At 35.6% G+C, this 25,201-nt stretch overlaps 1 protein-coding gene across 11 annotated transcripts in view; it reads right to left on the minus strand.

The window, feature by feature from the left end:
• The window catches only part of PALLD (palladin, cytoskeletal associated protein), a 198,083-nt gene that overhangs the window by 134,005 nt on the left and 38,877 nt on the right, over positions 1–25,201 (minus strand). The window contains exon 1 of one of the 11 annotated variants that reach the window (XM_054201826.1): positions 17,053–17,338. The exons of 9 other annotated variants lie outside the window; for them this stretch is intronic. The gene's annotated coding sequence lies outside the window, so the exon portion shown is untranslated. Of the gene's footprint in view, positions 1–16,874; positions 17,028–17,052; positions 17,339–25,201 lie in introns of those variants that run through there. One more of the 11 variants, XM_054201827.1, reaches the window with a different exon arrangement.

A 25,201-nucleotide genomic window follows, 5' to 3' on the forward strand; every position in this document is an offset into this window, starting at 1 on the left:
CTTGGGGATAAGAGGATTACTATCTAGCTGTGAGAAGGCAATAATGCTTCTGGAGAGCCAAAAAACCCCAAACCAAACCACAACCAAAAGACACAGAGAGCAACACAGAGGAACAAATGCACTGCAAATGCTTTTGAAAAAGAGAATTCCCTGTATAGAGAATTGTTTTAAAAATACATCTATTTGACAGGTTCTAGATACTGAAAGTACAAAATTTATCTACTCATTTCCCTATCCCTTTGCTATGGGTTCTCAATATTGTATAACGTGTGCAGATAGAAACAAAAGAGGCAGAAAGAACAACAAAAGGTTTTGCATATGTGTGTACATATCAGTCCGCAGAATAAGAACTCAAGATGGCATCCTAGGTGCGTTCCTGCAGGCCATGCTAGCATTCATGCAAATTTGTAGAGAACTGTCCCCTTGAAAGAGAATAGAAACTGCTGTAATGATGTCAGATAAAGGCTGGCAAAAAAATAAAATAAAAGAAATATAAATTCTACATAAATGAAATTCATTTTATTCAAATGACACTGAATTTCTCTTTTCTTTCCTACTTCCTTTTCCATTCTCTTTCCTCCATTTCTCTTCCTGCCTGCAGTTCTACGGTACCACTCTTTGCCTTGCCTTTTCTCCACCTATGTGTAGTTTTCAGCTACATTGTATCTGCTGTATGTTAAAACGATAGCAATTAAGTATTTAATGCAGACATTGAAACACAATCACTAGACTGGAAAGTCAATACTCCAAGGAAGCAAACCAGAGGTATTTTGGTAGCAGGGGAACAATGGTTAAGATACTCGCTTTTCATGCTTCAAAGCCCACTTTACTTTTCCACTGGCTATGTTATTGCATGACAGCAAACAAAAAAGGACAGTCAGATGCCAGGTGAGTAGCAGTTCATGCACACTGGCATCAAGTAGCAATTCACAAAGTATGTCTTTCTTTTTCACTCTTCTCTTCTTTATGCCCTCACAACCCTCCATGCATGGAAATACATACGAGCACATGTGTCTGGGATTTTAATGACTGTGAACAAAATATAAACAGAGTTGAACAGTACACTGACTGAGTAAGCACCAGGGCCTTAAGAAAAACAGTTCAAGGCTCTCTCTAATGCATAATCCTGCTGGAACTTGTGTTTTTTGAGAGTCACTAAGGAATAGAGAGGTTTTCCTTTCTGCACACTCTTAAAAGCTAATTTAAAATGGCAGCTGAAGTGAAACTTTAAGACACAGCCGTAGGGAAGAATTATAATAGGGAACTCTGACCACTACAAAAAGTGCAGAGAGATAAATTGTAAATTAAAAAGTAAGTTTATCCTTAGTGGTGTTAAGTACGTCCAGCAAGAAAAGTTAAATTAAATATTCTGACGCTCCTGCACTGGCAGAGTCAGCATTTCCATCACAATCCTGTGTGTAACTTCCATGTTGTTTTTTCTCCATTCAAGTTAAGTAGTCCAACACTCCCAGACGGTCAAACATTATTACTTAAAGAATTTAACTGGATTTTTAAAAGAAATCAACTTCATCATATAAGATTTAGAGTACACTGCAGTAATCAGATTATTCAGATGCTGATGTTCTTTGCACACTGCTCAATTTTTGTGCAACTCGCAATGCAATATTTTAATGCCTTATATACAATTTCATTATTTGTATAAATAATTCATAAAAGAGTTATCAATAACAACATATATACTTTAAATATTTATATTTTGTAATCTTACAAGAAAATGAAGATCTGAATATAGGTGCTGGTGCTTTGCCTGAACTTCCAGTTAAGCAATGAAAAAATGGCTCTAATGATGAAAACCACAGAAGGCAATTTTATAATAAAAAGTGTGTTTACATTATAAACAGTATACATTATATACTTATTCAGAATTTAACTCATTCTTCAGGTGTTGCACAGTGTTCTCCAATCTCTCACAAATGTCAATGACGACTTCACATCCAGCTGAGTAAATTGCACGATTAGGTATTTGGGGACTAAACCTGCTTTCTCAAAGTGTAAAAAAAAAAAGGGCAAAAGAATACTAAAATAGTTATATTTTCAAGACACTCATCAACATTTCAGCCCACAATTTCCTACAAGTTAATTCTGCTCCCTCTGAAGTCAAGCTTTGCATCATGCTCTGTGCAAGGACGCAAGGAGGAGGGGGTACAGAGGGTAACAGGTGTGACCAGCTGAGCCACGTGCTACAATGCTTCCAGGAACAGTGAGCAGTGGCCTCTGTTGCGGTTTGAACGCTGCAGTAACTCCAAAGATCATTTTTTTAGCTCATTCCTGTCATTAGGAAAATTCCTTCCCTACATTCTTGTGTAGGTTTTCCAAGTTTCTTTCTGTTCACTTTAGTTGTGGGACAAGGATTCTGCTCTGCTTTAACATTTCAGCTGGGGAAATAAGCTGAAAATTAGCTTGAGCTTTTGACAGCTCCAGAAAAGATATTCCAAGTTACAGCAGAGATCCTGCCTGTAGCTCCTATCATTCTCACTGCAATGTTCCACAGCCTTACCTAGCTGTGTACATTTAATTACAAAAAAAAAACCCCAGTACTGCCACACTTAAAAACTAATTGTTCTGTCTTAAAATCACAGCATTAGCTTACAAGTTCTTAATTTTTTTTAAGATTGTATCTTGTCTCTGTCTTTGCAATTGTTTGTCTTTGCAATTGTCTTTGCAATTGTGAGTGTGGCCTCACTTTATAGCTTTTAAGCATAGAAGGTTTTAAAAATATATATTTATGATGGAGGCTTTTAATTACCTGAATGATAGAGATATTCACACAAGAAAACACAAAATTGATGTTAGAAAGTATGAAATTTTAACACAACAGAGAATTTAAGATAATTTGCTTGACAGTTACCTTTGCTTATTTTGAATTTCTCTAGCAGTGGTATAATGCATGCCACTGATTTCAACTCTGTTACTGCTAAATTGTTCTTAGGCACAGTAAGAATTTTTGCCACAAAATAATTTTTTCTGAAGTTACTGAACTTACTGAAATTTACTCCTACCACAAATATACTCCTGAGGCAACTATCTCCTATTTCCCAAGGCCCTTCTGCTTTACCTCAGCGTTTTGTTATAAGCTATTTTTAATGGAGCACCTTAGTCAAAACAATTGTGTGCATTATAATATGAGCTAAATGAGTGAAGGTATTTGCAATAGTGACTACATCTATTGGTCATTCTACGTATTTTTTTTTAAAGGAATGCCTACAGCCCTGTGTAGATTCATACATTTCTTTTTTTTTTTGAGAGTCTTAAAGATGTGGCCTTGGTGTGGAAGCAGTATAAACTAACTTAAATAAATTAATTTTTTTCAAAACATTTATCATAATTTGACTGTGTACTAAGGAGAATTATAGAGAACAATGAGTTAATAAAGCAAAACCATTGTAATTTAGTAAAATTTCATTGTTACAAATTTCACATCTCTGTGTTAATCTTTTCTTATGAAAGTCTAGGAGATATGCATGATGTGATGCAGTAATGAAATACGTGGATGTAAAGGAAAAAATGGTGAGATTTAAAGAACAAAACTGAATTACATTCCATGCCTATAATGAAGAAGTTTAATGCTAATCTTTTCTTTATAGAAACCAGAGATAGTGTATCATATAGAAAAGAGGTAGCGGCTGAGTGACTTATTTGGATATGTAATCCAAAGCTATTTATTTGTGATAGCAGGCTGCGCAGGAGGTTAAGGTAATGTTCACTACTGTCTTTTCACTTCTTGCAGGAGTAACTTTTTTAAAAATTATGTTCACTCTTTTGTTTAGAGCTCTGTGATTATAAGAAAATATCTAAATATTTAATAGAAGAACAATGACAAGCATTTAGCAACTTTCTTGCTGAACTGGCTTCAAAGCCTCATAGATGCATTTACGAAATATGGCAAAGAAACCAGGGAAGTGACTCTTGTTGTTGACAGTACCGTAGTGTTGGGGTAAATGATATTTTACAAATGCATCCAATAGTATCCAAATGAGATACCGCATTTCAGGTAATTCGTTTCATCACACAGAACAGACACATCTGTGCAGCTGTATATATTCACTAAGAAAAATCAAGGAGATCATATTTCTTTAACTGGCCAAAAATGCAGTCAATATTAAAGGAAACTCTGTATATTTTCTTCTCTAACCAGTATGAACAAATATCTTATGCCTATAAAGCAACTTCTTCCAAAAAAATATTGCTTATGTTAGTCAATCGTCCTGTATGAAATAACCGAATGCTGAACTGTATGCTGAATAACTTATTTTCCATTTCTGAAGTCCAAAGTGTAAATCCTACCTCATATCCTATTTTGATTTATCTTTGCCCTTTGCTCCAGAAGATGTATCTTTTTTCCTTATCTTTGTCCATCACCAAAACACAAAGTACCTTTGAATCTCTTGATCCTAACTGCACGTTTTCTGAAGACAAAAGCATTGACCAGGTGTAGATGTAACCCACAGATTTCACAAACAGTTTCAGAAACCTTACACAGAACTTTCTTCTCTGTATTTGGGCACAAGCCCGTGCTATAAATGTGTCACTTTCAGAAGCATCAATTTAACTGACAAATAGATGTGGATAAATAACTCAGTTCATTCTAGATTTGGGTAATCATCAGATCAAAAAAGAGAGAAAATACCACGCAATTTAAGGACCAATTATGTAGTGCAATCTGCAAACTGCATTTTACAACAAGCACGTATTTGGAACACATACAGCTAGTTAGTTAAAAATAACAATGCCTTCTCATTTCATTGAGTAACTTCTATAACTAGTGAATTTGCAAATTATGTTTCCATGTTCATCTATGTAAATAAAAACCATGAATAAAAACCCCAAAATAATTTATATGCAATTTAAGATACTAAGGTTTCTACACTATTATCTGTAAGGCATTTTTGAGGGTGTTGGACTCCTTAGATGGTGGTACTGTACTGCAGGTTAATTTAATGAGAGTCTTTATAGCAGACATTTTCTTAAGAAAATTCAGAAATCTTACTGCAGAACAAGTCATTAACAATATTTTATGTAAAAATTTCCCTACATTATCTCTTCTTGGACAGTTTTTTCACACTTGACTATTTTCTAGAGCATTATTTTGTATCTGACGTCCTCAAGTCTACAGGAGGTATTTTACATAATTTTCTATTTGGTTAAGCTTGAGTTACCAGCTCCTATATGGGTACTACTGCCACTTAAACTCAGCCACACATCTGAGATAACAGCTCCTAATGTGGCTTTCGAGATGAAGTGCAGTTTGTGCAAAGATGGCTAGAGCTTCTTTGCAGGTGCCTAAAAAATATCTCTGCTGCCTCACGCGTTAGCCAGACTGAGAAAGTATAAAACGGAATAATCAAAGGGGAAACTACTACTAACGTCAAAAGAGACTAGTAGTTTCCGTCTACTAGGCACCTTCTGGAACAACTGAAGAGTCAAAAGAACTCTCTTCTCCACTATTGTTACAGTTCTGTATTTCAGTAATGAAAGCAATCACTCAACAACGTGGATGTCTGCGCTTGACAATATGTCATTTTTTCAAGCTCTCGTTACATATTGAAATTGAAATAAATTCCCTTCTGAACAAAGCGAATACTGCCTCACAACAAAATACCTTCAGCTTTAGGAGGCTAAGCTGTTAAAGGTCTCTTCCCTTCACTTAAAATTATTTTCCTCAGATATAAGACCACAAAATTTCATTATAAAAGCCTGCAAATATCAGGGGGAAAAAGCGAGATTGGATTGGAAATAGAAGCAAGCTGCAATAACCCAGTAGTTATTTATATGTCTTTTAATATACATTTTATATATATATGTTTTCTCTATATCATTAAATATGAGTTATGGCAAAATAATTGAATAGTTGCAAATTCCCACTTGTCTTAGCCCCCAATTACACCACTTACGTTTGGAAAATGGTTGTTTGTTTCATAAATACAGTAGTAAAACCATCTGTAACCTCTCTGGGTTTCAGAGTTAAAAAAAAGAAAGAAAAAAAGAAAAAGAAGGAAAAAAAACCCACAACCCAAAACGTATGAATACTCACGGATCATAATCTGCTCTGCAGTTTGCAAAATTATTTAAAATGCATTAAAAAGGAAAATTCTGTGGCCTTCTGACATATCTACAAATGCAATTCTCCATCATGGGTTAATAAAAACAAAAGCCAAGAAGGACGACAGTAGATACAGAAAAAGAATGTTCATACAGTAGTTTTGTGGTTCATTTACCTATATTTCAGAAGACTTTACGCTAAAATCAGTAGGTTCTATGAGCAGAAAGTGAGAGGAAGAATGAAGAAAAGTACAAGTTCAAATTAAAACAGGCAAAGCACGTAGTGCTAATGTACATTCATTTCATTCCTTAACATTCCATTTGTCTTTTTATGTTTCATATTTCACTGGAAGATTTTTTTTTCTTTTGAAATATCTTATACATTTTGATCTCCACTGCAGTATAGGCAACAGCTGGCCTCCAATGACAATAAACATGGAAGCTGCTTCCACGTATCAAACCACAAAGACAGAACAGTTCATAAATGTGAAGAATGAGGAACTGCAGTCACAAAAAGCTTTGTCCCTAATATTACGGATGGATTTTGTAGATGCTTTCATTAATTTTTTTTAATGTAATTTAGGTTTAAATGATTACCAGATATGACCTTTCATTTTCCACACTTTATACTCTCGGAGGATTATTATCACAGACAGAACTGTGAAACACTCTATAAGAATTCAGCACCTGAAACATGCATTTAACTAGTTACTATATAGGAGCCCCATGAAATGCCAGATAGTGAGTAATAATTTATTTCTTTCTGAAAGGTAACTAAATTGACCGATTTTGTACAACTTCCTTCTTGGGCCTGAAACATCTTACCCTGAAGTCAAAGTGTGGTAGACATTATCAGCATTTCAGATTGTTCCACTAATGCATTTGTCAGTAAGTCAAGTAGACCCCTTCTGCTTGTGTCTATAGTTGTGCCAGCACAAATTGATTTATTTGCTGTTTCATGCAAAGATTATAATCTCTTTACAAAAATCAGCATATTGGATTTCCAAAGTAGAGATGCTGCTCCATATTTTTTACCCTGTGGCAAAAGGAACCCTTTGCCACACATGGAAATATATACATGTGAATTTTCTCTCCAAAATGGATTCCAAAGATAATCCAGGAAACACTGCCTGTTATATTTTCTATTGAGTGTCCTCAAATATTTGTTTAAAGGAAGTTATGGAAACATTTTAAAAAACAGTCTGTCTTGAAATAGAACCAGCCCCATACTGAGAGTCAGTGGTGGGAGAAGCACATGAGAACAGAGTTACAGTTTAGTACTTCAGAAGAAACACACATATGGTATTAGAGATAACATTTCTGCTTTCATACCTTTTGTTCTCAGCCTCAGAGTGTGCTGGAAGAGCCAGCTAGAGCAGCACACTACGCCTCCCTCATTTTACTCCACCATTCCCTCCGCTCATCCATTTTTCCCATTCTGTTCTGTTAGGCATACACTCACATGTATTTTCAGTAAGAACATTCACCATAATTTTCCAGAGTGTCTAGCACATGGCACCTATCTTACTGAACATAAGCATTGGACCACCCGGTAACAAGGGGCTAGACAGGATCTAACGGTTCATAACAACAGTTCCCTCTAATCTACTGTGCACCTCAGCAATTGCACAATGACTGTTCTCGCCTCTGAGGTAGCTGAATAAAAAGGCCTCTTTAAAGAAAAGCTCAATGAATAGGATTTTGAGCACTGAAATGGTAATTGAAAATAAGATAATTAGATATGTTGCATTATTGAGAAACAGAGGTTAAGCACTTTGTCCATCGTCACTCAAGAAAGGTAAGAGCCAGGTCAGAACTCAGCTTCCAGTGCCTTAACTCTAAGACCATCTTCCATGCACTGACCAGGTCTCTAGAAAAGAGCAGATTCTGACCTTGCACTACTGTTAGCCTTAAAATTATTATTCAATCTCTTAAAAACTTAGCAGATTGGAAAAAAGAGACCAATATAAGTTATTACAAAGCACTGCATGGCAACAAAGTACTGGAGTTTCATTCTTAGGGGTCTGTTTGCCTATTGTTACAGAATGATCTTATGTGGCCATCTTCCATTAACTCTGAGGGTAGTTATGCACCTAAGTCTCTGGTGCATGCACTAAATAACCATAACTACATTTACTTAAATTGCAGATACCATCACTTGGCTTATGCAGACCTAGTCTTGCAAGTTACCACTTCTGGTACTTGATAGGAAATTAACGTGATCACGGAAGAGAAGAAAAGAAAGAAAATCAGTGAAGACAGTTACAGCACGTTAAAAAATTAAGTATTTAATAATCACATATAAAAGGCTGAACATTTTTCAGACCCAAAGAACTGTTGAGGCTTGTAGGATTAACACGATTGCTTGTCTACCTGAAATGGAATGCATATCATCTCTAATAGAAAAGCTGCTCTCAGCTATCCATTATAACTGTATACTCCTTTGACCAGAACTGAATTTTGAACTTGCATACTGTCATTATTTTGCCTACATGGGGAGGGGAACCTCTTACAGAACTGCCAGGCATAATCTTCCAATGGAATAATGTTTTGAACTTTGAGAGAAAGACTGTAAAGAGTTAGGGAGTAAAGAAAAAGATGGAAAGTTATAAGGATAAAATTGCATTTATGCAGTTTAAATTCTATACATAAGGTAGATTGCATTTAATATGGCTGTGGTGAGCTAGTTAGTGTCAAGTTCATGGCTGGCAACCCACATTTCAGATGAAGCAGCAGTACTTCTCAAAACCACAATACGTAAAAAGGGGAAGAAGCTGAGAAGTATTTAGACCAGTCACTCTAGTTCATAGAAAAAAACCCAACAACATTCATTCATGAAAGCTTAATAACATGCAAATCAACAATAAGTAAAAAGAAACCTCCATCCAGGGTGTGTAGTCTAATTCATACTGACAACATGGAAGTGGCAATGGTGGAAACATGCAGGTTTACCTTCATAACTGGCAGACATCTTACTGGAGTTATGAAAGGTAGAAAGTTATTAAATCAGCTATAACAGATATTGCAGTCAATGAGCTTTTTATAGGCACAATTAAATGATGCCTACAGAAGACAGTTATCTACATTACTGTAGCTGTATTATTCAGCTGTAGCTGAATAAACCCTTTCATTCGTCGCTGCAACATTAGCTAAATAGACCAGATTTAAATACAAAATGAGATCCTACATATCCAATAAGAAATTGTTTCATTCTTCTATGGATACTGTTCCTACTATTATCTCCCTTTTTCTGACTTCCCAAGTACTTCCAAGCCAGAGTCAGTAAGCGTAACTTTGTTGAACAAAGATAAAATACTTGATTCATGCAGGTCAGGTCAGCAACTTAGCAGCTGACAACAAAGGAAGCAAGCTGTCAGCAGTTTTGCCGGTGCCTTGCATTAAGAACGACAGCAGTCACATTTACTCAAATGAGGCTCAGCCTGCAGAGATGAGCATCATATGGCAGAGTGGCACAGGCTGTAGAGAACAAGCACCTCAGCACTTGACTGAATACAGTTTTCAACAGCAGTAACAGGTCTTGAATGGCTGGGATGCCAATGGAGAGAACTTCTGTCACTAAAGCATTCACGATTTGGATGACCTGTATTCACTGACAGTTGCAACAGCTGAATCTGTTTCATATATTTACAGATAACAATAATAGCAATTGTATAGTTAGAATAGATAGTTTGGCCGAAGTTAGTGGCATATGGCTTAAAGCTCTATGTAATGATTTCTGTTAGTGATCATCACAATTTTCATCTCATAAGCTTAAAAGAAAGTTCTCATGCAAGTGCCCTTAGGACTATCAGGGAAATAAAATGTGTTTTCTGTGTGTAGTACTGAAGAATGTATATAAACAAAAATATGGGAAAAAAATTCACATGCCTTCTGTTTTCAAAAAAATCACTAGTAACCACTTATACTCTTGTTCTTTGGGTTTTGTTTGTTTGCTTTTTCAATCAACAATTTCCTAATAATTTCTTGTTCATAAACAAAATCAGAACTTTGCAAATAGAGAATATTCTGCTGGTTTGAGGTCTTGACAATTTTGTGGTTTGAATGGTTTTTTTAGTAATGCCTGAAACAGTGAGCAAAAGCAGAAATTCTGATTATTCCAGTTCAATTTTAATTTAAAATATTTATCTTCTATATAGTGTTTTCTTAAGTTTTACTTATTTTGAACTTTTTCAGTATTTTTTGCATCTGCTTGACATCCCAATAGCCAATAGGAGTTAAATAATCAAGGCCCAGCAATAATGTAGCTAATTTGCACTATTTTAAAATGGTTAAACTTTTCGTCAAGTTTTGTTCTTAACTGATGGACGCAGTCTTTGCCACATACGCTGAAGTCTCCTTCATCCATACAGCTAATTCTTGCGATCTTGCATGCATTCTTTAATTTGTCATTCAGACTCAGTGACATTGACTACTTTCTTTATGTAAGAACAGCTGGAAAATTTTGAGAAAACCATTTAAAGACAAGTTCAGGAAAAGAAATTATTAAAGCTAGATCTGAGGTTATCTGTATAATCATTTAAATACAGCAAACAATCTAATAATTGACTTTATTTCAATCATAGCTTAATATCCAGAAAAGCCAGACAACTTCAGACACTTTGCAAACCCACATTTGTAGCATGTTAAATAGTTTCTAAGCCTACTGGTCTGGAGTGAAACTAGAAGCTTAATGAATTAATTTCCAGCATTAACTACCAAAACAATAGATCAGCAATACTGATTATACCTGTTCTGATTCATAATGTAATATTATCAAAGACATTTTTCACGGTTGCTGGTGGAAAAGGTTTGTTCTCTATGTAACAGCTGTCATCTTTACAAGTAACTGTACTTTTCTTTGGCATGTTATTTCTTTATATCCTACCTCCAAGGTAAGTACAATAACAGACACAGCAAAAAGCTACCCATTAAATGAGCTAAAATAAGATTCAAGATTTCTGACTCCCAGATAACATCTGTGGTGTCCTAGGACAGTTTTAAGAGTGTGCTATATGAAAAGGTCTAGTTGAAACAGCAGCTAAGAGGAAGGAAAGGGTGGGGAAAGAAAATTACCTGTCTTTGGAGCCTCAGTTCTCCCAAGGCAGCAAAACTTACGCCACCATTTCCTCAGCATCCTTATACACAGCATCCCTTTACAGAAATTACAAGCCATAGTCAAAATCTGACCAACTTGCTTGGTTTACACAAATAGATACCTGTCATTAGGCTTAACTGCTGCATTACTGCACGTTTCAAAACCCACAAGGAGGCTTTTTAGAGGAGGACCATATTCACCACCTAAGCGAGACCTGAGGACTAGACATCACCTTTGCCTAATTAATAATGATTAACTGATGCTATTTGTTCAGCTATCAGTTAAAGGACCTTTACACACTTTCACTAGCTGCAAGACACAGCATGGCTCTCACTTTGGTTTTAGTCTTATTAGACAGGCTTATATCCATGGTTGCCAGCCATCAGTATGGTATGATCCAAAAGTATGCATGTATCCTTGCTATGTGCTTTGGCCACAATCTGCGTAGCTATGGCCAGTGCCCGCTTGCTCCAAACATTCATCACTTCCAATATTCTTCCCACCTGCCAACATACACTGGCCTAGCCAGCCATGCCTCAAAGCATACCATGTGTGTATTTCACAACCATTATGAAAACTGAAATACAAAACAGTACCAAAAGCAGCTTTACTGGAAAAATCAAAAATTCTATAGGAATCCTACAGGCTGAGGGTCACCGCTGAAGGCTGCTTTAAGGTCTACTCATTTTCGCAATGACTAGAATTTATATGTGCTTGCTGTGGCCCATGTAAATCCTGGAACTCCTTGATCCTTATTTCCAGCCCTTTTCCATCATGCCTCTCTCCGCTGTTTGAAAAACTGACTAAAGAGAGGTTTACAGATGAGCAGTGAAAACCAAATTGCACCAGCATTACAGTCACAAAACCATTTAAGTAGTCAAGTTTGGGAAGAATGGCAAATGTCAATCTAGCTACAGATTAATACCTGCATATCCTCAGCAGCCCTATCAAAGCTGTCCCAGAGGTGTCTCAAAGAACAGAATTTTCTCCTCTTTATATAAAAGACATAGGGATACTCCCACTTATATTATGCAGCAGAATCTTACCACCTCTGCTTCACTCGATCTGTAAAGCACTGAGGAGCTCTGGAATTTGTCAAAGGCTTCAGGCACAAGATGCACTTTTTAAGACTGGGCACCATAAAGGCCATGCTTTGGCTTTTTTTGGTACAAAAACTGTACTGTTTTATCCACACTACAGTTAGGATTGTCTAGTATAAAACCAGTTCAGGTTGGTTCTACATATTTCATATGCATTAACACAGTAAAACTGAACATTGACACAACAGATTAACATATCAGAGGCAGGAATGTAGTAGGTGCTGTAGTATATATTTTGATCCCTGACTAATTCTCACAGCAGTGATTCAGAAATACTGATAGCTTTCCCATCCTCATTGTGCACTGCAAAGTTACAAAAAACCTGCAAATAACTTTTAAACATTTACATTGTAGTTTACATGAGGCAGAAATTAAATGTCACTGGTTCGTGAACCCTGGTTAAAGGCTGGGGTTTTTTTTAGTTTTTATCCTTTTTTTAAGTTAAGAACAAAGTTCATGTGTCCCCTGAAAATTAGACAGAGAAGTAATGTTAAGTAAGAAAGTAGTTCAAAAGGATGTATGCAACTATAAGACTGATAAATCTTTTTTTTTCAGTTTCTGCCAGCTAAACTTACTACCCCAATACTTAAAGATAGCAAAAAGCTTATAATTGTTGTTTATTGGATTTGCTTTTATAGAATAATACTTATATATTATTGCTAGATAAATTACCATATATGCAGAACTGTAGGAACGGTTCTTCATCTTTACTTCATCTTCCAACCAGAGGCAAGAACGGTGTTTTTCAATGCTATAACTTTTGATCTGTTTTTTAAATTTGAAACTCTATGGTCTTGCTTTCCCATTTAGAAAGTATTCATATAAAAAACATTGACCATCTAACACTCGCATCTGAAGAAGGAGACTTAGATGAAAGTCTTATATCAAGTGCTATGCTTCAGTATGGGAGAAAGGATATAATTGAGAAGAAATGTCTATGAGAGCACGGAGGGAAGAACAAGTTTTGATTAACTATTTCAGAATAAATAATTTGTATAAAACCAATATAATAGCACAAAGTGCTTACAATATATATTACAATCTCATCCTTCAGATTAGGGATATACTTTGTCTTAGATAATTACAACAGTTTAATAAATGTTCAATAACATAAGCTTTCCACTCCTCTTAAGAGCAGCCCAAAATGCCAACTTTGAGAGGAAGCAAATAAACTGCATACAATCAAAAAGGTCATTGTCCTTCCTTTTTACTTTTCATATTTTCCATAATGTATTTGTAATGGAACATATTTACTGTGATTTATGACAGGGTGATCTTCCCTTATCTCTGTTCTTCTGCCTCTCTCTCAAATAAGGCCACCAGTTACCCTGTAATGTCCAAAAGAATTCCTGAGATACATTTGCTCTCATTTAAGAGAGGCATGTTTGTACTCTATGCAAAATATTCAAAAAAGCCACTTCTCCTTTTATTCAAAGAAACATTAAAAACTATTTGTTTTAACTCTGACCTTACCATTAAATGCTATGATCCCAACCCCTGGCCCCTAGGCAATTAAAACAAAAAAATCGTTTGAGTACATCCAGCCAACAATTTCCACGTTAAAAAAAAGTCTAAGTTGGAGCCATGTGGTCTCAATCAGGCAGTAAAAAACTGTATTTTCTTAAATGCACAACTGCAGTATGCCCATAACATCTCTTTTAAATCATCTTAACCAGATCTGAATCACTCTCACCACAAATGATTTGGTGGCCCTGGAATGTGCTGGGGTAGACAGAGTTGCTCTGCAATGAACACTGGGACATTTCCCACTTCTCTAGTGTTAAGAGAATAGTCTGCAGCAAAAAAAAAAAAAAATTCTTTACAAGGTTAAAGCCAAGACAAAAAATGACATCACAGTTCAATCATTCAAGGAAAAAAGGAAAAAAATGCAACTACTGCCTAATAAATCAGTGCTGCATGCCACAAACCACAGTGAGCCAACACTGCCAAACAGCTTTTCTTGCTGAAGCAGAGATACCACAAGCAGCTGGCAGATGCATGTGTAATTGTATTAACAGAGAGCCATTGAATCCATTAAGCCAGCCAGACTTGGAGAAGTTGATAAATTAAAAAAGCAGAATAACCATGATTTCAATAACAATCTGTGCATCTCCTTACATTGCACTACAGTATTTTTTACCGTGGGCTACCACAATTTTTTGTACAGATCAGTATGTATATGGTACTTTGTTAAAAGCTTATAGGCAGATCACTTAGGATCAAACAAACACTTTGGGATACCTGCATTACCTGGATGTACGCTGCTAGCCTTCTCCACTGATCCACTCGAGCAAGTAGGAATGGTAGGCACAAAGCACCTTAGCTTTCTCAGCACATCTCAGAAGCAGTTCTAAAATATTACTTACATCTAATGTTAGAATAAAGGAAGGGGAATGTAATTCCCTGGGGGCTCCTAAAAATCAAGTTTAAGCAGCAAATGAGCTAGCTTTGCTTAACTAACTGTAAGATTCTTAAATGCTACTTCCTCTTTAAAAGTCTGTCTGTAGCCTGAAAGATTTCTTTCAGTCTTAATCACCTCAAAAACCCAATTTAAACCTGTGGCCAAAGTGATGTGCATTTAAAACAGGAATAGGCCAGAGCCAAGATGTTTGGATACAGTTATTAACCTTCTCATACTTCATAGATCCAGGGGTTTTGGTACAGGCCCATCTCTGCACTCAACACTCATTGCCAAACCTCACAGTCAGTACAAAATATGCTTTAACATATCAAAGCAGGAAAAACAGCATAAAGATGTCAGATTTTTCCACCACATCAATGAGAAAAAATGTCATTATAGCACCCATGTAAATTGTGAAACTGAAAGCAGCTGCTGAGACAACCTGACACAGTGCCATCGGCAGGGGGGAGCCCAACTCAGGAAAACACTATTCCATTTTTAGCTCTGAAAAAGAATCTTTGCTAGTTCTAATATGCGATTCCAGTTCAGTGAATAACTTGCCATAAATAGAGCTAGAAAGAAGTGCCTTAGTACATGGCAAACAAAATGTGTACTGAACATCCCCAACATCCTAATATACTGCACACTATCCTGCTGAGCACTGTTTTGCAGTCATGCCATAGTAACAGAATTTAACACATTGTTTTTAGCAATTACCACACCAAGCAGAGTATTCTTCCAAACGAAGGGTAAAGTCAGAATGGGAGAGCTTTGGTTACAAGTTTCTGAATTAGAAAAAAACAAACTTACAGACCTCGAACAAACAGTTAATTGACTGTGCCTGCTATACTTTGCACAATCACCCATTTGCTCATTCAGCATATTTTTCATGTGACTAGATTCACCTTCACAAGTCCCTGATAACCAGCAGTTAATAAGGGTGTAGGGAGGAAGGGACTGCTCACCTTGTCAACACAAAATATTGGAATAACTATGTGAAATAGCTGATGGAGCCAGAGTTAAGAGAAAGAAAAGGAAAGCTTTCCTCTTTTCAAGTCTATTGTCCTAATAATGCTAAGGGCTTTGTTTTGTTTTGTTTTTTTAATTTTATTTTTTAAAGTACGTAAGTACATTCAATCAACCCGTCTCTCCCTCTTTGTCAAATTTATTACACAATTGAACTTTTGGATTTCAAGGGTTTCTTATTTATCACTTTATTAAGATAACCCATGTAGCAAGACATAATAGCATGCTGATAGCAGGGCTTATCAGTAGCTTTAAAACAAATGGGTCCCTACAGTGAGTTTCCTTTGACAGCCAGACGGCATTTCTGAAAACAAGGCATTTGGACTAACCTGCCGCTGTGCTGATCATTATAAAACTTTTTCTAAAGACAAGACAGGGAGATGAAAAAAAAGGGCCTTGTAACAAAGCAATCCACTCTGCTAGTAAACTTAAAAGGCAGCAGTGTAAATGCTTTTATAAAGCAAGAACAGCTAAATCATTTGGCTTATTGGAAGAAAACCAAGTTTCTTTTTGCAATTCCTGTCCTTTCTCAGAGTCATTTATCCAAGCGTACACTCTTTGCCACTGTACATTAGCTTTCACTTGCATGCCCTAGACAAGAAGACCCTCAAAGCTTTTTGTTCTTAAAAACAGATTCACTTGGCTCCTAATGCTGGGGAAGGGAGGGGGTGTGTGTGCACTCTGAATGAATGCCAATAATTTAAAACAAGTTTACATCGGGTTCCTGTAACCTAAACAGTCTTAGGAAGCATCTCATCCCTTTTCACTCCTCCATCCTCCCAAACTTTAGTTCTATTTGTATCCTTTGTGATGGAAGATCTTTACTTCCCAGGTTCAGCTCTTGCACTTAAAACAAATGGGTTACTCTGCTAGTTAAAGTTACTCTATATTGCACACGGTTCAAAACAAAACAGATTTGCAGAAAACGCCAATAATGAAGCTATTTGGAAAGCTTTCCAGACTTGTACAGATACTTAGGAATTTTGCTAAAATATATACATTCTTATAATACTTTCTGGAAAGGGAGAAATGAGGAACATTTTACTGCTAGGCACCGTTCCGAGACCACTATAACTGAGCACACACTGTATGATTCACTCACATACTTTTTTCCCCTCCTCTATTGTAGTAAAACAGCTAAAGCATCTTACTGTTTCTTGCATCTTTATACACATTTAATGCTGGCACTTACCGTTGTGGAACAGATGGACCCCCACCCCCCACAAAGAAGCTGATAGCTGATGGTCTCTTGATCCTTTTTTTCTTGACTATCCCCCGGTCTTAGCTTTACTGGTCTAAATTCAGCCTAGTTCGCAGAAGAGCAAGAAAAAATTAATAGACAGACGAGTTGCCAAATTCCAACCACTCACGATCAGCAATGAAGACGTTCTCCCTAGTTCTGACTGATTCCAAAGAACAAAGCCTGCTGGCAATGAGGAAGCGGAGTTTAAGTCCTCTGGCTTCAGTCCAACTGTTGCTCTTGCTTTTGCTTCAGAGTACGTGAGAGTGTTTGTATGAGCTTGTAATGTATGTAAGAGATGGGGGCTGGGGAAAAAAGAGGGTGTGTTTAAGGGGAGGAATGCTAGTCATATCCAAAAATAACATGAAGGAAGTAATGTAGTGATCCGTCTCCCCTCATTCTCTCCTCTTATCGCATGTACTAAGAGTGCCTCTACCCTAAGATTCTGATCTCAAGAGTAGGCAGAGAAAAAATTCTAACGTGACTTGCAGCTCATTTGATTGCGCTATTAAACTGTAACTGAGGAGCTCTACACTTACAAGGACACGTCATGAAACGCATGATTTAGTAGCAATCTACTTGATAATACTGAAGCCAGAGTGCATTTCACACTGTGTGCATTTGTTCAAACTGGAGAGAACAAACAGAAACTACTACTGAAGTTTAGCATCACATTTGCCTTTCCAGAAGTTCCTAAATTCCAGTCCTAGGAATTTCTAGATACTGCTTCATGTTCATTTTTAAAATTGCAAATGATACAAGTTTACAATATAATGCAGAAATAGGGATATAAAAATCTCTATACAGTTTAATTTCATCCTGCTTTTTCAGTAATTTTCCTAAACAAATTCCATATTCATAAGACTACTCTGCCAAAAAGAAAATCAACACCCCCAACACAATACAAACAAGAAAACCCCACAGAACAAAAAAAAATATTAAAGCTTCCTTCCTGGATAATGAGAAAGCTATAATGTAACTATTGTGCCTTTTTTTGTAAAAAGCTTTACAATATTGGTTCCAATAATTGTGGCCTTTTAAAAATCGTAAAAATGGTCATTAATAAAGTAAAAAAAAAAAATTAAGGAAAAATAATAAATCATTAGTGATAGCCTCAGTACTTTTTTTTATTATTTGTATTTAATCTGGACTCTATCAAATAAATTTGAAGACCACTAAAACTACCTATACACCCAGAAGCAGTCTCTGTGATTAGTTAAAATTTCTGGAGAATCTTTATTGTATCCGGTAGGGCTTCAATTGCAATCAATTGCCCTCAAAATACTACAAGCTAAAGCAACACAATTTATAATTTTTTCATCATACTACTCTCAGCAAAGAGTAGTACTTCATGGAGAGTAGTATTTGTTCTTAAAAGGTTTAATTAAAACATGACAAAGAAAGGTCGAAGCAATTTTGGATTTCATTTCATCTCATGCAGAATAGTTCAGCCCAAGATTTTGAGGTAGCAGACCTTGTACTGGGTATTTCAGGAAAGCAAAACTGGTCAATTTCTACAATTAGTGGTTCTGAAATACCAGTTCTCACAAGAGAAATAGAAGTGGGAAAGAAGGGAGAAAAGAGTTAGAAATTAGACTCCAGTGTGCCAGTTTCAACAGTGATACCATAAACCAGCCACCTGTTTACACAAGACTTTGTTCCTATGGGAGACAGTGTAGATCAGACCCAGTGATTTCCATATCCAGGGTTAATAGGTTTTCTGAACGACCTTTTTTTTATCCTTTACTAAGATCAATGAAGCTTTGGATAGCAGCTTAGGTTTTATAGAACCGATATAATACACTTTCCTACACTGACGTTACATTAAAGAAATCACAGTGCTTTTCCAAAGGTAGTAGCAAAAAGAATTGTTATGAAAAATTTTAAAACTACAAACACACTATATGTTGAAGGTAAGTCTCAGAAGCCTATCGAAACCATCTGGAATGAAAGGAAGTTATGATGATTTAAGTTTGCCTTCCTGCAAATTCACTAGAGACTGAATTGCAATATATTTTAAGGCCATAAAAAGTTACAGTAAATCCAAGCTCTGTATCAGGACATTCACTGAGCCCTACCATGATGTACTTTTCTGCTGGTACTTTACACCTTGGTAGCATTACAGAGCTTGGCTTCCTTTGCTGTCTTGAGGTTTGCCAACCCAAATTTAAAAAGGAAAAGATCAAGAACAGATAAGATTACCTGAGGGCTTTTAGTCCACACCTCATCCCATCTTGAACATCGGCTGCACTGAATTTGCTGAATTGGCTAATTACAGTTCTAACTTGAAAAACATACACTTTGAGTGGACAACAATAAGCCCACATTTAGTTTTGTTTGCAATTGAGCCTCCAGAAGAAAGAGGTTAGTCCAAAACTCAGTCTTGGTCCAGATATTTGAATTTGGTTTGCTATTATGGAAAAGCACAGGCCTGAAAGAATATGAATTCAGCAAAAATATAAAATTACAACATAAACAGAAAAAAAGCAAGGAAACAAAAAGGTAATGGGAAGCTGTCACCTGCTTTCCTCTGTCTGAGCACTGCTGTCATAACCAGACACAAAAACATGATGCTGCTTTCAAGGGAATTTGAAACCCAGACAATCAAAAAATCAAATAAGGTATGAAAAAGTAGAGTAGTTCATCAGTTGATATTCCACAACATTTACCCATCAAACTAATCATTACTAGCAGAGATATTACATTTTTGTTATTACTTGATGTCTACACAGATGACAAAGACACATGGCACAAAACAATACCTGGATTTATTTGTTATTGTGTAATTAGTGAACTAAAAGATTTAATTTTTCAGGAGTCTCAGGTGCATAAACCATTATGACACTAATATTGTTGTTATTTAACTCAAATATAATGTAAACCTATCAAATTTATGAAAATTATGACAATTCCACATTTGCTAATTTGCAGATGAACTAGTCCAAAAATCATGTTGTATTTTCTGCCTACAAATATTTCTGCTGCAAGTTTCAAATTGTGATGAACATTTATCAGAATTCAGCTTGTTTTTCAACTGTTCTCATTTCTTTTTAAGTAAGGAAGGAAAGAAAAGAGATACATTATTGTTTCTTTCACTGAAAGTTCATTCTCATTACACACAGAAATGAGACAATTTGTGGGAGTAACACTTTGACTGGTAAGCTATGGCTGTCATAAATTGCTTGCTGCTCAGACCAGATGGCTACAGTAATTTCTGAAGCATTAGATAAATGCATCAGAAATTATAAACAGCAAACAATAATACAGATTTTAAAGATTACTTTAAGGTGATCAAAGTGCTCTAAGTAATTTCAGAGTTGACTACCCGTAGTAGCTTCTAAAAAGCAAGATTTTCTCATATTGCTATATGGTAAAGCCCATTCAGAGAGGTTATGGTAGACCCTCCTGGACTGTTTGCATGAAGATTTTTTTTTTCTCCACAGAATAATAGTATAATACAAGAATTATACTACATTTTAATTATACGTAATAATGTATTGAGAGGAAAAAAATAAATTTTACTCACTTTTTTGAGCTCTTACTAGGCACAATGTCTGATAAACTGGGCCATTTAACAACTTAAGTGCCTTGTACTCTGTACACACAAATGTGTTCCCAATATAGTCTATGTAAATTTGGCATTCAGCAGTAAAGGTCACACGGTGCTTGGATGCAGGGAGCACTTGCAAGACAAGGGCTATAATCTAATAAAAGAAAGAAGACTGGTGAAAAATGCAAAAAGGTAGAACGCTGAGGTCAGTCTGTATTTTCCTAATTCAAATATTTTCCTTTTAGTATCTGCATACCAGAATTGTTGAAATGATGACCCATGCTGAGTTTATCTTTGATTAGCAAAACATTTAAAGGTTTTGCTTTTTCTATCTATACAGCCACTCTATGGTTTCTGTGACTACTGACCCAAAGCATGCTCTTTCCTGATCTCCTTCGCACTCTCCACTGCTCCTAAAGACTTTTGTTCTTTTAAAAAGTGGAAGTGTTTCTGTGGCATAGATTTAAAGAGGAGCTTTCTCACTGTAAAGATAACGTGTGAAGTCTTTGCATGTTCTATTTAATGTCAAAATTTCATTATCAAAAGGGCCTAAAGACCATTTAGACATTTTTGAAAGTGAGACTTACTGTATCGTTCCAAAGTCTTCTCTGTATCTTAGAGGAATAAGGTAAGACAGTGTTTATTTAAGAGAAACAGAACTTCCCTCCACCCCAAATGAAAAATTTGAATAAACTTTTAATGAAATAATGATCTAAATCACAGGAAATTAAATTTTTCATAATGCTTTCCTTGCATGAAAACTTTCTGAAATAAAAAAGAATGTACATAATTCTGTCTTTGAGGTCTCTAGTGTTTCTATTTACAAACATTGTCAATTCACTTATACATAAGCAGTAGAGATGCAGAACAATTTATTAGAAACAGCTATATAGGCTGTGTATATAAAGGGATGTGTTCAGATAGCTGAGAATAAGTTAATTAATGAGATCTCTCCCACACAACCCAAGGTGAGAATGAGTATCATACCTGAACTGAAGTTTCAAAGAAATTGCAAGCTTTTCAAACCCAGTATCTATTAAAAAGAACAGTACCTACAAGCTACAGCCTCAACCAGAATGCCCTCAAGATTAGTATCTGCATCATACCGACAGTATACGTTCAGACAAGTTTGGTTTTCCAAATGTTTTATAGCTGCATCGTAACATAAAGGGTAGAAATACCTATTTGTTACAATTACACAAATAAAAATCCTCATCATCTGCACTTAAGCCTGAAAGTCAGTCAAACCACATAAATGATATTCCAGAGCACTAGAAGAATGTAGGAATCTGTAGAGTATGCATCTCTCATTTAGATGCCAACAGGAATTCCCTAAAGACTGAAAAGCCCAAGAACCATTTTAATAACTATTACTTTCCAAATCAGTTGCTACATCTGATTTCAATGAAAATTTGTTTACTTTTAGGGGGGATGCATGCAGGCATCCCAAGCCCAAACAAGTCAAATGGATGAAATATTTGTTCACAGACTTAGAGAATCATCTACTTCTTTTGTTTGTTTATTGGATCCACTGTAATGTCAGGATAAGTATATAATAATCAGCCCTGAAATAGATTCCATTTAAATTGCTGAATGATTAAATGTGAAAGCACCTTAAAAGGATGCATGAACTAGGATAATGGTAGGGTGGAGATGAAGTGAACCAAACATTTCTAAAACTCAACTCATCCAATTGTTTAATTCATGCATTGTCCGTATGATTCACACACTGGGGATATTCTGCCTGCGGCTACAGCTCATGGGAATTGTTCTTCTTAATTGCCAGTGAGGCTGAGAATCTCATGCCTTCTCTGATGCATCTATTTATCTGCAGTTTTAGTTCACCTTCATTTTCATGTTGAGCAAACATACAAAGCTAGAGTGTGGAAATGGGCAATGACTCCCCATTACATTCTGTCAGAAAGTGAAAACCTAAGTATTTCTTTCTGGATAGTCCACATATTCTCAGTCAGAATTGAAGATTTTCACAAGTAAGTACATGCTTTGAAACCTATTAAAGAAAATTACCCTCATTCTTTCATAAGAAATTATAAATCCAGTACAGGGCTAGAGAAAGGTGTCAGTTTTGGTTGTAAAAAATAACAAACTACACCTAAAAATTGTTGCAACTCTTGTAATATAATTTTCAGTGTGAATGCTCCCAAATTCTTCCCTTATTCTCTCTTTTTTTTTTTTCCTTTTTGCTAGTATTTACTACTGAAAATCTATGAGGAATGGCAGAAGCAAATGTAGCTTGAACACAGAATAAAACTTCCATGGTCACATTACTAAAGAAACTGGAACCACAGGCATTTATCAGCCTTTCTTTTCAAGCAAGCAAGGCAAAATGTTGGGACAACTGACCAGACTCCAATACCAATAAAACTCTAGTATTCTGAAAAAGCAGAGCACCTGGTATTGGTCTTAAAAACAGAGTTTCCAGCATTACCATTCTCCATTGCATAGAGAAATTGTTCTCTATGCAAACTCATCTCCAGGATGTCGGCAGATGCTGCTGCTACCATCTGAGCATCAAATCCATTTTAGCTAAGAAACAAGAAGTCAAAGAGTAATGGTAAAAGAAGCTCATAAACAATTTTATTTCAGTTTAAACTTAGAGGGGGTTTTCATTAACAAAATAATAACTAAATCCTGTAAAATATACTGGTTTTTTCTTGTTTAATTTTCAATTCTAAGAATCTGTGAAGAACATAGTCTGTGAAGGAGAACTATTTATAGTAGTTCTTAGCTTAGTTTAACATATTTTTTAAATATGAACAATGCCAGAGTCCTTATGTTATGATCTAATAACTATCAGACTATCAGGAGCTTAATAATAAAATGTGGCAATACAAAAAGAGGTTTGTGGAGCTCAAACCCTTCCCCCCACATGTACCTCATACAGATATTCTGACAGTGGGGTTTTTTGTTTGTTGGTTTGTTTTTAAAACCACAGTGCTTTTTAAAAGTATAGTCATTGCTTTATACCAGTCTAGTTGAGCTTTTAAAGAATATATTTCTGCAGTCCCTATTAATGAAAAGAATATTAAATGAAGCAATCCAGCTACTGCTGCATTTCCATTTAAATAAGAGTATATTTTAAGATTGAAAAAACAAGTATTTTGCAAAAAATAGAATAAAATAAAGTGCAGCTAAGCTGGGAAGGAAAGACCCTGTTTTATCTTACGTCCAAAAGGTTAATTTCTTGAACACTGATGAAGTTTTTTAACTGACAGCAAGGCAACTGCCATCCCCTGAAATCATACAACAGTTATTAAAAAATAAGTTGCATTTTTTACAACAAAACCATACAAAACTATAACCATATTGTCCTTCTCAGCATACAATAAATCCTTCTATTCTCAGAGAACAGCAGGTTGAGAACCAGCAACAACAAAGCTTTAAAATGGGAAGAACAACCTCCTTTTAATGAAACACAGTGATTAGTTTAAGCCAAGTGAAGAATGCTGCATTTTTTCAAGATGTGTTTACTAAGCAGTAGAAGCATTCAGCAGAGTTGATGGTTAGCCAGCATTTATAAATTCTCATAAAGAAATCAGCTAAATTGAAGAAACAAATCCTTGTATTGGGTTCTGATGTTAAATTAATCAGTACTTGAGAAGTTCTTACAGCCATGATATTGAAATTTTGTTTTAAAAAATACCCCTATAATTCTTTAGTTTACTACTACGAGAAAATGTAAATTGTTTGCACAAATGGTTTATGTTAGACAAAGGTAGCACTTAAATAAGCCAAAAATCCATGTCCATCTGCAGTAACATAAATAATATGTATGTATACTTATTTAAAAAGAGATCTCTTTCTATCACTATCGGTGTTTTCTTTTATAAGCAAATTACAAAGGTGGACACAATTTTTCTTTCTCAAACTTCTGTAACATTAAATTTTGAGAGATACTATTATTAAAAAATTGTATTTTTCTGGAAGGGTAAAGTATTTTCCTTATCAACGAAACAGAAAAAAAAAATTACATTTGGATATAGAGAGTAAGGACTAGAAAAACATTAGTCATAAAGGAATTATTGTTATCAGCAGAAAATGAAATTAAAAGAATACACATATTACATATTCTTTCACTTTGGAGTCAACACAGAAAATTAAAAAAAATGAACTATGCAAAGTCTCTAAGAATGATTTCCAGAAAAAATATTTTGGCACAAACACTGAGGATTTGGTCGGGTGGGGAAAAACTTCCCAATAGATCACCTAGCAAAGACTGCTGACTGGACCATAAGGGGGTCCCAGTTCACGCATCACCTGGAATGGGCCTCCCTTGACCATCAATCAATGCTTTTTATATAGAATCAAGCTTGCTTTGGCTGTTTGGATAGCTGTGGAGTGAAGGCTGAGTTTTACCAGGCTGCCTGCTTCACCTACTTCTGGGACAAATCCCCTTTCATGATTTGAAAAAATCTTAAAAATGCTATTCAGGAGGATTAACTGTGCAGCAGTAATTCTTCAAAAGTAACTTGAGGTAAACCACATATTTCTATTCCTGAGTACAGAGGAAAATCAGTTCAGGAAATGAGCTCATAGGTAGATTAAAAAATAAAATAAAATAAAACCAGAAAAATTAATGTTTAACACACAATACTATTCCCCTTTTAATGCATTGATGAAACCTTGAAGGGGGTGGTGGTGTATGTGAATGCTGATACATGGATTTGGTAGTGTTTCTAGCCAATAGTAACTAAAGCTGTACTCTAGA

Source organism: Rissa tridactyla, chromosome 5, assembly GCF_028500815.1.
Source record: "Rissa tridactyla isolate bRisTri1 chromosome 5, bRisTri1.patW.cur.20221130, whole genome shotgun sequence".
Lineage (NCBI taxonomy): Eukaryota > Metazoa > Chordata > Aves > Charadriiformes > Laridae > Rissa > Rissa tridactyla.